This window comes from Nothobranchius furzeri, chromosome 3 (genome assembly GCF_043380555.1).
Source record: "Nothobranchius furzeri strain GRZ-AD chromosome 3, NfurGRZ-RIMD1, whole genome shotgun sequence".
NCBI classification, from domain to species: Eukaryota; Metazoa; Chordata; class Actinopteri; order Cyprinodontiformes; family Nothobranchiidae; genus Nothobranchius; species Nothobranchius furzeri.
In genome coordinates, this window is record NC_091743.1 from 77,868,913 (window position 1) to 77,881,296 (window position 12,384).

Here is a 12,384-nt window from a genome sequence, read left to right on the forward strand (position 1 = left end):
TGTAAAGCCATCGTCTCCCAGCCTTCCATTTACTCTCGTGCGGTTCCCGCTCATCGAGCACAGCTCTGCAGAGGAGTAATCTCTCCTTCTGACCACAGCCTGGTCTTGCTCCACGGCTCAGCTCTGATTCTCCTGCTCTTGTCTGGTTTCTGTTCCGCTCTCTTTAGCTTCTGCTCTGCTTTCATTTGACTCCTTTTTAAATGGACATTGTGATTATCTTTGTTGCCCCCAATAAAAAAGCTATTTCACAAAACCCGAGCCTCCCTGAAACACTTTGCTGCCCTTTGCTGAAGTTTGTGTCTCATAAAAGCAATTACAGGACATTAACGTTGCAGCTGGAGGGAGTCAGCTCCACTTTTCTCACAATAAAGACCAGAAAGAAGTTACACCAAAGTAAAAAACTTTATTTATCCATCATTCCTCAACAATCAGCTCATTTTTTATAGAACCTTGGGCTGACTCAGCTTCTGTTTTATTCATAAATGTGAACTAAAATGTTCTCCATTTTGTCTTCAACAAACTTCTTAAAGTGACGGTGTGTATTTTCCCTGGCAACAGGGGCAGTACATACAGTACCTAAGTCATTGCAGGTCAGTAGTATAATTGTGTTTGAGCGAGACCTTACCAATGGATGGCCATTAGCGTCAAAAATCCCTGGCAGCACAACCTCAGCTGCGGCTTTTGTATTTTTGTTGTTCGGGCAGCAGGGGGCGACACCGTCCTCTGCTTCCTGGATAAACGCAGAAGGAAGTGACGCCAACATTAGCGGCTAGCTCTGAAGAAGACTGCAGAAGTGGTCAAAATAAAAAAGGTTAAACAACCTTTCCCTTGTTAAAAAGGAACCAACTGATGCAACCATGTTGTTATTGGCTGATTTCCATGATTCTGTGTGAGATGCATGAACCGGGCTCTGAGCAGATCAAAGTAGCTTCAGCGCTCCATTGTAGTCATCTGCTGCCTCTCTAATCCCTTTGTTCTCCTCTGCTCTTCATCCCTCTCTTCCTCTAAATCCTGCTTGGTCTCAGGTAGATGAATGGAGCTCCGCTGTGGGTCTAATGAGCTGAGAAAGGCCCCAGCGGAGAGGACCAGGGTGATCGCTGCTACTTCTGTTCCCATTTAGAGTCCAGGTCTCGCTTCACAGGACAAAGAGAGGGTGGGGCTGTGACAGCATCCACCTGCTGCTAGCCTGCTCTGCTCTCTCACTCTTCACCCTCCTCATCACCATTCTGCCCATCTCCTCCACAATCACCAGATCTGTTTTCCTATCTGCTTCTTCAGGATTGGATCTGCTTCATTACCTCCTTTTTGATGGATTCCTTTCACTGCTTTTCTTCTCCTCCTCTTCATCTCCCAGCAGCTGTGAATCTTCATCACTTTGTACCTTGTTTAGTTGGAGATTTTTGTTCTTGTAGCTCGGACTTCCTCACTTCTTTGAGTTGGTTTGGATTCAGGATTGGGCGGGTTTGATTCTTCAGCGTGAGGTATAGCAGGTGTGGCACGAGAGCGTGTGCAGAGGGTCAGATGCTCGTGTCTCACGCTCAATGCATGAGAGTTGGCAGCCCTATGAACTCCCTGTATTAGACGGATCCCACAGCAGCAGAACCCCCTGAATTAGACGGATCCCACAGAGGAGCTTTTGTCTGACTCAAGAACCACTGGTGTTCCTCTTATCCTTCAGACACAGCAGCACTGCTCTGGGATCAGCTCCTCTCCTCACATCATTATAAAACGAGATGACCAGGGGCACTTTCTTAATGATCTGACATCAGCACTTTTGATCTTGATAAATGTCGCTCATTATCATCCCACTGGTGACGGCTAAAGAGAAGCGACAGTAATGAAGTGTAGGGAAAGGCTCGTGTGTCTGACTGCAGCTGGAAGCGGCAGATTTACCCCGACACTAATCCATAAAAGGATTCTCTCCCCACCAGATGTGCTGAAATGGATACAGTTTTCTTCGACCGTTCCAAGCATTTGATCAGATATTCCTTCTTCTCAGCCCTCTGCAGACTGTAAGAGTCTTGGGTAAAGTAGGAAGCTGTTAACATTTCCTGTATCTACAGGAGTAGTAAAGGTTCCTGGTTGGCTCACCTGTTCCTCTGCAGCGGAATATTAAGGTGGCACAACTGAACAGCACACAAACTCATGCCATGAGTGGAAAACGCTTTCCTGATGTGACAAATCCTACGAGCCGAGTGCAGGTTAACAGCAAGAATACAGAAGGCCACCGTAATTCCAGCTGCTCAGCTGCGGCGCCGACGGCTGAGCTGTTTTATCCTGGAAACAGATGAGTAAAAGTCAAAAGAACATGGAGTCAGTACAACGTTCAGTAAACACCGCAAAGGGTTTCAGAAGGTCTGAAGGACTTTAGAAGAACTCAAATAAAGCATCAAGTACCTGATTTCATAGTTTAAACCATTTCTATTTTTTACTTTGATGTTTCACTGAAGATCCTAAAGGTCTCCACTGAGTTGATGTAAACATTGGGGTGTTTCAGGCAGTCCGAGTCACACCTTAGTACAGGTGATCTGAATCACTGATGAAGAGTTCATCAAGGGTCAGAGACCTAAAGACTCACCTGGCCACAACGACAGCTGAGCTTATTCTTCTAAAACAATTTAGAAGAGTCAGAAGGTCAAGACTGAAGAATCCCTCTGGATGAGAGGTGGAACTCCAACCAATGACAGAAGTCCTGTTTCTCTCTTTTTTCACTCAAGATTTCATTTTGTCTTTCATTTCCAGCTTTTGTCCTGTTTATATGTCATTCATTCATTCATTCATTCATTCATTCATACTGTGCTTTATAGACTAGCCAACCAGACCATCAATGTTCTTTATAAAGTTAAAAACAAAGACTGAATCAGTAAAAAGACACGATGCTGAGTGGTAAAACATCTTAATCTCAGATTGAGAGGGTCGGGGTCAGAGGTTAGGTGTTAATCCAGTTGGGTGCTCAGCCCAGTCACCTCAGGTTCAGAAGACACTGGAAAAACCACAAATCAACTGAATCCTGGGCTGAAACAAACCATCCCAATAGCTGAGAGGACGCTCGTCTTCTGACCTTGACCGGTTCTCAACAAGAACCAGTTTTGATTCCCAACCCTATGATAGACACATAGAACCCCCCCAACCCCCCCCCCCCCCCCCCAACTCCGCTTTTCAAACACCAGTGGAGTAATCAGTTGTCAGTAATCAAATTATTATTTCAAGCTAAGTGTGGCAACACTGGTTACGCTGCGTTCAGGTCTAGTTTACCATGACTGAATAGTTTTCTGTTCCTTTTATGGAGCAGCAATCTTAAACACATCCCTTATATTCTGTATGATGGACCGATCCTTTAGTTTCATTCTCATGTTGTTTTTAATACTTGGTGATTTCTATCTTCTTTTTTTTTGTGAGACTGGTTGGGTGCAGTGTGTGACGGGTGGTAGTCGAGGGTGGGGATCTTGGCGGTCTGATCCTCGGCTAGAGAAGCTGGCTCTTGGCACATGGAATGTCACCTCTCTGGTGGGGAAGGAGCCTGAGTCAGTGTGTGAGGTTGAGAGGTTCCAACTAGATATAATCAGACTCACCTCAACGCATGGCTCTGGAACCAGTTTCCTTGAGAGAGGTTGGACTTTCTACCACTCTGGAGTTGCTCCCACTGAAAGGCGCCGAGCAGGGGTGGGCATACTAGTTGCCCCCCATCTTGGTGCCTGTATGTTGGGGTTTACCTGAGTGAATGAGAGGGTAGCCTCCCTCCGCCTATGTGTGGGGGGACGGGTTCTGACTGTGGTCTATGCTTATGCACCAAACTACAGTTCAGACTACCCACCCTTTTGGAGACCTTGGAGGGGGTGCTGGAAAGCGCTCCTTCCGGTGACTCTCTCGTTCTGCTGGGGGACTTTAACCCCCAAATTCCACTACCTCCGCTCCGCTCCGGTCCGCCCCCGCCTTCCGCAGCCGCTCGCTTCCGAACTCAATTTTTACTGGTACCCGCTCTACAACGGCTCCGCTCCGGTGCGGAGACCTGAGGGGGGCAAACAAGCATGCGCGGGATTTTCGACATCTTGCTATACAGTCCGAGCAATAAACGTGGAAGTTAGATCCAAACACCCGTTGTGTGGGAGAAGCATCGAAATGAACTGTTTAATCTGCCAATCATGTGTGTTGAGAGATCAGCAGTGTTTGGATCAACAAAGTGTGACTACTTTGATAGTGGAAACTGTATTTATGGCTTAATTTTGTGCATTTAAACTTCAGCCGCCATTGATAGTGGTTAAAAGTTGTTAAATCTGTGCATATGAAACAAAAAACGCATTTTGTTTATCGATTTATTGTGAAATACGGAAATTGTGCTTGCTCCTTTTCCTGTTGGGCCGTTGTGATTTCTGTCCATTTACTGCGGAGGTGCTCCGGCGTCCGGCGAAAATAGGATCGATTCTATTTTTGCCGGACGCCGGAACAGAGGGCGGCGCACGGCGCCGCACTGCCGGAGCACGGCCGCAGTAGTGGAATAGCTCTGATTGACTACAACGGGACCAATTTTGCTCCGGCGTTCGTGTCGGAGCGGAGCGCAGCGGAGCGGAGGTAGTGGAATTTGGGGGTAACGCTCACGTGGGCAACGACAGTGAGACCTGGAGAGGAGTGGTTGGGAGGAACGCCCCCCCGATCTGAATTCAAGTGGTGTTTTGTTATTGGACTTCTGTGCCAGTCATGGATTGTCCATAATGAACACCATGTTCAGACATAAAGGTGTCCATATGTGCTCTTGGCACCAGGAAACCTTAGGCCGCAGCTTGATGATCGACTTTGTTGTTGTTTCATCTGACCTGCGGCTGCATGTCTTGGACACTCAGGTGAAGAGAGGGGCAGAGCTGTCAACTGACCACTTCCTGGTGGTGAGTTGGCTCACATGGTGGGGGAAGATGCCGGTCAGACTAGGCAGGCCCAAACGTATCGTGAGGGTCTGCTGGGAACATCTGGCAGAGTCTCTTGTCGGAAGGAGCTTAAATTCCCAACTCCGACAGATTTTCCAAAATGTTCCGGGGGAGGCGGGGGACACTGAGTCTGAATAGACCCTGCTCCGTGCTTCCATTGTTGAGGCGGCCGACCGGAGCTATGGTCGCAGGATCGTCGGTGCATGTCATGGTGGCAACCCCGAACGTTAGGGATGCTGTCAAGCTGAAGAAAGAGTCCTATCAGGTCTTTGTGGCCTGTGGGACTCCAGAGGCAGCTGATGGGTACCGGCAGTCCAAGCGGGCGCGGCTCAGGTGGTCGCCAAGGCAAAAACACGGCTATGGGAGGAGTTTGGTGAGACCATGGAGCAAGACTTCCGTACGGCTTTGAGGAGATTCTGGTCCACCATCTGGCGCCTCAGCTACCAACACTATATATAGTGGGGATGGTGTGCTGCTGACCTCTACTCAGGACGTTGTGGATCGGTGGGCAGAATACTTCGAAGACCTCCTCAATCCCACCGACACGTCTTCCAGTGAGGAAGCAGAGTCTGGGGACTTTGGGTTGACCTCTCAAATCTCTGGTGCTGAGGTCACTCAGGTGGTTAAAAAGCTCCTCTGGGACAAGGCTCCGGGGGTGGATGAGATCCGCCTGGAGTTTTAAGGCTCTGGATGTTGTGGGGCTGTGTTGTCTGACGCGGCTCTGCAATATTGCGTGGACATCGGGGGCAGTCCCACTGGACTGGCAAACCGGGGTGGTGGTCCCCTTATTTAAAAAGGGAGACCGCAGGGTGTGTTCCAAGTACAGGGGGATCCCACTCCTGAGCCTTCCTGGTAAGGTCTATTCAGGGTGTAGAGAAGATGTTCTTACATTTAATTAGAACCATAGAATGTGAAATATCATAAAATATGAAATATCACCTTAATGGATCTTTGAATAAATTTAACCAGAAGATCGGATCTTTTTATTGCAGGGATTGAGCAACACTTCATATCAACTCCAAGAAAGAGAGAGAGTCAGGTTTAAAAAGTTAAGAGATTTATTTCTAAACAAATTAAACAAGACTAACTTTAAACACTATGTGATGATGAACTAATGTGGAGTTAGACTGAGGATGGTGCGTGTGTGAAAAAAGTTCAGAACCAGCAAATCCGGAGAAAAATCCGGAGAAACGAATAGTTCTGATGGGAGTGAAATGGTGTTTCGCTCTAAACTTTTGGTTGGAGATTATAACACACATTGAGACGCCATCTGTCGGTCTGCGTACCCCAACGGAAGTCCCCGTTTAGATCCGGAATGTCAGGGGTCAAGCTTGGACCCTCTTGGATCCGACGCCTGTAGATATGCAGCGGTTGCCGACCCTTCCAGTCTTGAGATACTCCCGGGTCATGGCAGTTTTATTGGCATCTAGCGAGACCCTGAAGGGGCCGTGATGGTTCAGCTTTTATTCTGAAGGAACCGTTGCAGCAGGTGGAACATGCAACAGATTTAATCCAGCTTGTCATTAGGTTCTTTCGGCTTTAAAAAGAAAATTACGGATTGGCCACTCCGATAACTTCTCTAGAATGCTTTGAACTCAAGTTAAGATGACGTGGGGCATAGTTTTATAATTTGGATGTTTTGATTTATGGTCGAATCAGAATTTGCCACAAAATAAACACCAACAAAATCACGCCTCGCGTCAGATCTGGAAGGTTCTGATTGGATCAGAAAAATGAAATGTGTCAGGTAAATATTTAAAGTTATATTACTTATTATATACTATCATAGGATTATAATATCAAGTAATTAATATTCTCATTTCACAGATTGATTGAACATTAGCTTGACATGATTATTTGGACTAACAGACGTTATTTAATTATTATTTAATATAGTTCTTGGTCTTCTTTCTTCTGTCTTGTGCTGTCCGAGGAAGCAACAGTTTAGATAAGAGCACAGAGCATGAGTGGCCTTGGCCCATATCTTGTAGATTAGGCTTGTGTCAGAAACTTGTGTTTCTGCTTGGGCAGAGCAAATAGAGCAGGCCTTTTAGGTCAAAGATGGACAATTCATCACGCTACAAGGGGTTCTGGAGAGGAGGGTCCATCGGATTGTTGAACCTCAGATTCAGAGGGAGCAATGTGGTTTTCGTCCTGGCCGTGGAACACCGGACCAGCTCTATACCCTTAGGGGGATCCTGAAGGGTGCGTGGGAATTTGCCCAACCAGTCTACATGTTTTTTGTGGATTTGGAGAAGGCATTTGACCGCATCCCTCGTGGGGCCCTGTGGGGGATACTCCAGGAGTATGGGGTACCAGGCCCTCTGATATGGGCTGTTAGGTCCCTGTATGACCGGTGTCAGAGTTTGGTCCGCATTGCCGGCAGTAAGTCGAGCTCGTTCCCAGTGAGAGTTGGACTCCGCCAAGGCTGCCCTTTGTCAGCGATTCTGTTCATAACTTTTATGGACAGGATTTCTAGGTGCAGCCAAGGTGTTGAGGGCAAGGCCGGATTAACCATATGGGCAACTGGGCAATTGCCCAGGGCCCACAAACTCTAAAGGGCCCAGGGCAGCAAGGGCACGAGCAAAATACTGTATCTGTAATTTCCCGCTTTATGAGGACTATGGTGACCATACGTCCTGTTTTCCCCGGACATGTCCACTTTTCACTCTCTGTCCGGCCATCCGGGGGGGTTCTTGTATTGATGAAAATGTCCGGCTTTTCATCCAGGAGCAGGGATCGAATTATGGGGAAGCTGGATATCCTACACATCCAGGGGAGCCGGAAAAAAGTTTTCTACCTATGTTACATCATTTATGGACTCTTTTGAGCAGAGAGCGGCAGAGCGCGTTGTTGCGCAGCGCTCCAGGCAGCTGCTTCCAGCGCACGGTCCATTCTCAAAGTGGCGCAACCAAAAAACTATAATTAGCACACGATCATTCATGTACGCACATGTTCTCTATTTTCTGTCTTATTTGCACCTGAAGCCCGCTGCCACTGCGGAGCTCATCACCTGCTGCGGTGATTTCACCTCACTGATGCAGCATCGAAACGCGCTCTCCTCTTTGTGGTCAGGAGATCCCTTTGATCTGCTCAAAAGTAACTGATGAGGTGAAAAAGTAAGAATCCAGGCAGCAGATTTTCTGGAGAGTTTAGAGCAGATGCAGGAAGATGAGAGACAGACAGGACAGGAAAATAGTTAAATAAAAACAAGAAAACAAAACAAAGTGTTGAAAAGTTAAATGTAGGTAGATTTATCTCCACTACACGTTTTTACCTGTATAAAGCAACAAGTTCTACACATGTCTTATTTATACATCTGATACAATTCAGATCACCTTCAAAACTCAGTCACACACCCAGGGCCGTTACAAGACATTTTGGGGACCAAGGCAAAATGACCCCCCCCCCCCCCCCCCCCCCCCCCATAACTGGGATCCCCAGAAGCCTCTGTGTAATTCATACCCTCCAGGAGTATTAGTTATACAGTGTTTGTAAAAACCCCTCAGACATTACTGACATGTTCTAATATTATCAGATGAAAATCTAAATTATCAGACATGCTGTCTCATCTGCTTCTCTTCTAAACTTGCAAAAAGTAACAAAACCGTTTGAAAGCCACTATTTGTGGATTCTCTGAAAGTTTCCATGGAGTGTGTAACAACTTATTTTTTCATTGATCCTATCGTCTAATCTCACAGCTGAAACAAACATCCTTAATAATCTGTGCACAGGAAGCTTACTGATGCTGTAGTAAAACAAAAGGAATAATAATTTATTATTAATAAAACCTTGTTGCAGCACTAAAGCAGAAAAATGAGATTTTTCAATAAATATGCAAACTATTTACATATGAACTGTTTTAGAGCCCTTTTATTGGCAGAATCTGATATTAATTTAGTTCTTACAAAAAAAATGGGTCCCAACATGGTTTGTGTGGTGTTGCCATAGTGTGACGTCATAGGCACAGATCCCCTGTCCTCCTTTTTGGAAATGGAAATATGATTACCCTATATTCAACAAACTGTCCAACCAGGCTTTTGCGCTGCACAGAGACGCTTCGCTGCCTATGACTGAACGTCAGTTGAGAGCAATTGAGAGTCAGTCTCATGCAGACTGACCAATGAAGAGAGGGCTTCAAGTTAAGACCCTCTCCTCATTGGTCAGTCCACACAAGGTGGGTCAAAGGTTACCCTAAGTGGGTTACGTGATGTCAGGCATTCAACTATTCAGTATATGTACTGCATATTACAGTAAAATATTCTGTATGTGACCATATTACGGTGATCCTTGGGGCGTGATGATGGGGCCCTTTAATATTGTTGCCCAGGGTACAACGAAGTGTTAATCTGGCCCTGGTTGAGGGGATCCGTTTTGGTGGCCTGAGGATCAGGTCTCTGCTTTTTGCAGATGATTTGGTCCTGTTGGCTTCATCAAAACGTGATCTTCAGCTTTCGCTGGAGCGGTTCACAGCTGAATGTGAAGCAGCTGGGATGAGAATCAGCTCCTCTAAATCTGAGACCATGGTCTTGATTCGGAAAAGGGTAGAATGAGTTTAAGTATCTCTGGGTCTTGTTCACGAGTGAGAGAAAACTGGAGCATGAGATCGATAGGCGGATTGGTGCTGCATCTGCAGTGATGCAGGCATTGTACCGATCTGTCGTGGTGAAGAGAGAGCTGAGTCAGAAAGGCAAAGCTCTCGATTTACCAGTCGATCTACGTTCCTACCCTCACCTATGGTCATGAGCTTTGGGTAGTGATCGAAAGAACGAGATTGCGGATACAAGAAATGAAATGAGCCGAAAGAGTGGCTGGGCTCTCCCTTAGAGATAGGGTGAGAAGCTCGGTCATTCGGGAGGGGCTCGGAGTAGATCTGCTGCTCCTCCACATCGAGAGGAGCCAGTTGAGGTGGCTCGGGCATCTGGTCAGGATGCCTCCTGGACACCTCCCTGGTGAGGTTTTCCTGGCACGTCCAACCGGGAGGAGGCGTAAAGGTAGACCTAGGACACGGTGGAGGGACTATGTCTCTCACCTGGCCAGGGAACACCTTGGGATTCCCCCGGAGGAGCTGGCCCAAGTGGCTGGAGAGAGGGAAGTCTGGGCCTCTCACCTTAGGCTACTGTCCACGCGACCCGACTCCGGATAAGCAGATGAAAATGGATGAATGGGTTGGGTGGCGCCCTAGCTTAAAACTCTGAGACACTGGAGCCGTTTCTAAAAACCTTTGTATCACACACACACACACACACTCACACACACACACACACATGCACACACACGCAAACGCAAACACACACACACGCACATACACACACAAACACATGCACACACACACACACACACACACACACACACACACACATGTTCGGTGTGTTGTTCTTGAAGCTCTGGTTGCTGCAGCGTGACCCGTTCAGGTCCAAACACATCCAGAGCAGTGTTCTGTTCTCCTGCGCTCACATTCTCCACTGCAGGCTCCTTTGTCTGAAAGGAGGAAGTACTGGGGGGGCGATACCTGGCATGGCATGATGGGACACAAAAGCTGCACAAGTGGGGCTTAACATTCCATTTGGGTAGCTGGCACCACAGAAAGGCCACACCAAGGATCTTTGGATGCTCCAAATGGGAATATTGGATTTCTGAGGCCAGCTGGAATGCATGGGAACTGGACCGGGGGTGGATGGGGGGGCTGTACGTTTTGGAGAGAGGGGGTGTTCGTTAACTCCTTTGGTGTTGCGATGATTTCAATAAAGTTGTCAAATAAAATAATAAATAATATATTTTCATCAGTTTAAATTAAATAAACAAAATGTTCAATAAAACATTAAAAGGTGACACAATAACCAAAATCAACCAATTTTTACTTTGTTAGAATTTGTGACGGATAAAAATATAGAACAAACTTCTTTATTGGACTTAAAAGTGTTAAAACATTTTATGGAGAAACAGATGATGCAACAGAAACCTTACCTCTTCCTAAAAGAGATGAAGGAAATAAAAAGGGAAATCATCTGCCCTGGTTAAATAATCCTTATACTCAAAACATTTTTTAAATCTGGTCTTCTCACAGAGGCAGAAACGTACCTCTATGAGAAATAAAAGCACTCATGCATTACATAAAGCCAAAGCAAACTTCTTTTTGGATGTTATTAAAGGTGCAAATGGAAATGCTAAAATCATTTAGCTAAATCTAAGTAAACTGATAGGTAAGGAAACTAAAAGGGCCAACGATAGACAAAAAGTTAAAGTTAACAATAAGCTGCTGATTGATCCAAAAGAAAAAGCAACTGAGTTCAATAAATTCTTCTTTATCTCTGTCAATGAAACGATTCCTTATATATAAACCACCCGCCAAATGTGCGTCAGTGTACACTTCCAACTGAATGCCGATCATGCTGTTATTTTACCATCTGCTAAACGCACACAGGGAGCATCCTTCATGCTCACAGCAGCCTTGGAGAACATGGCTTCTTCTGTCCTGTCTTTATTGAACAACAAAAGAACAGATTTGACGATGTTAAGAAAAAAAAACCCATAAAACTGGACCGGTTCAATGTGTTCTTGGGACAGTAGAACTTGACCTTGTGCATGAGATCAAGTATCTCGGATCACCCTGGGACCGACACCATCTTTAAAAACACATCAAACTCATAGCGAACACAGTCAAACTCAATGTCCTAACAAATTAGACCATCAATGACAATTACCTTGGCTAAAATGTTCCTACACTCTACCATATGTTCACACACAGACAGGTGCATCACTCTTTTAAAGCCAATAGAAATGCTTTTCAAAAGTCTATACAATTCTTGATCAAAAACCTTTGTCACTTCACCAGTGCACTATTCTGGTAAAATATAACATGCTCAATTTTTAAATGTTTTTATACATTTTAAAAATTGCTGCTTAAAGAGCAAGTCACCCCCAAATCAACTATTTTTGCTGATAAACTATAGAAATGTGTTTAAGTGTGCTGTAGACATGTGTACTGTTAAGCATCAATCTTAACCCATCAAATGCAAAGTCAAGCGTTATTTTGAGCAGAACCGCACTTGGAGAAACATTTTCCAACTAGTTCTGGACGGCACACTTCCTGGAAGAACTCTTGTGCTTTCTTTAGCTGTGGTTCACAGAAATTCACATCAGGAAAGATGTGCACCACAGCCACGTCTTTTACTGTCCAAACAAAGTGTCAGTGTTTGGAGATGGTGATATATATTTGTGCTTGCACCACCTGTGTGTAATAGGGATGCTCCTTCTTTAATCAAGGGCCATTTCCAGCAGACTCCAGGCAGAAGTCTTTATCTTGTGCATCCGCGGCTTGCTTTATGATGTCCATTCTATTTTTAAAAGGACACCTAATCTCCAGGCAACCCTTCCCATCAGGGGATGCTCCAAGTTCTGGAAAACTGGTAATCACAATGAAACCACATGGTCAAACTTGAGTTTTCTTGTGATGTGCAGTGAT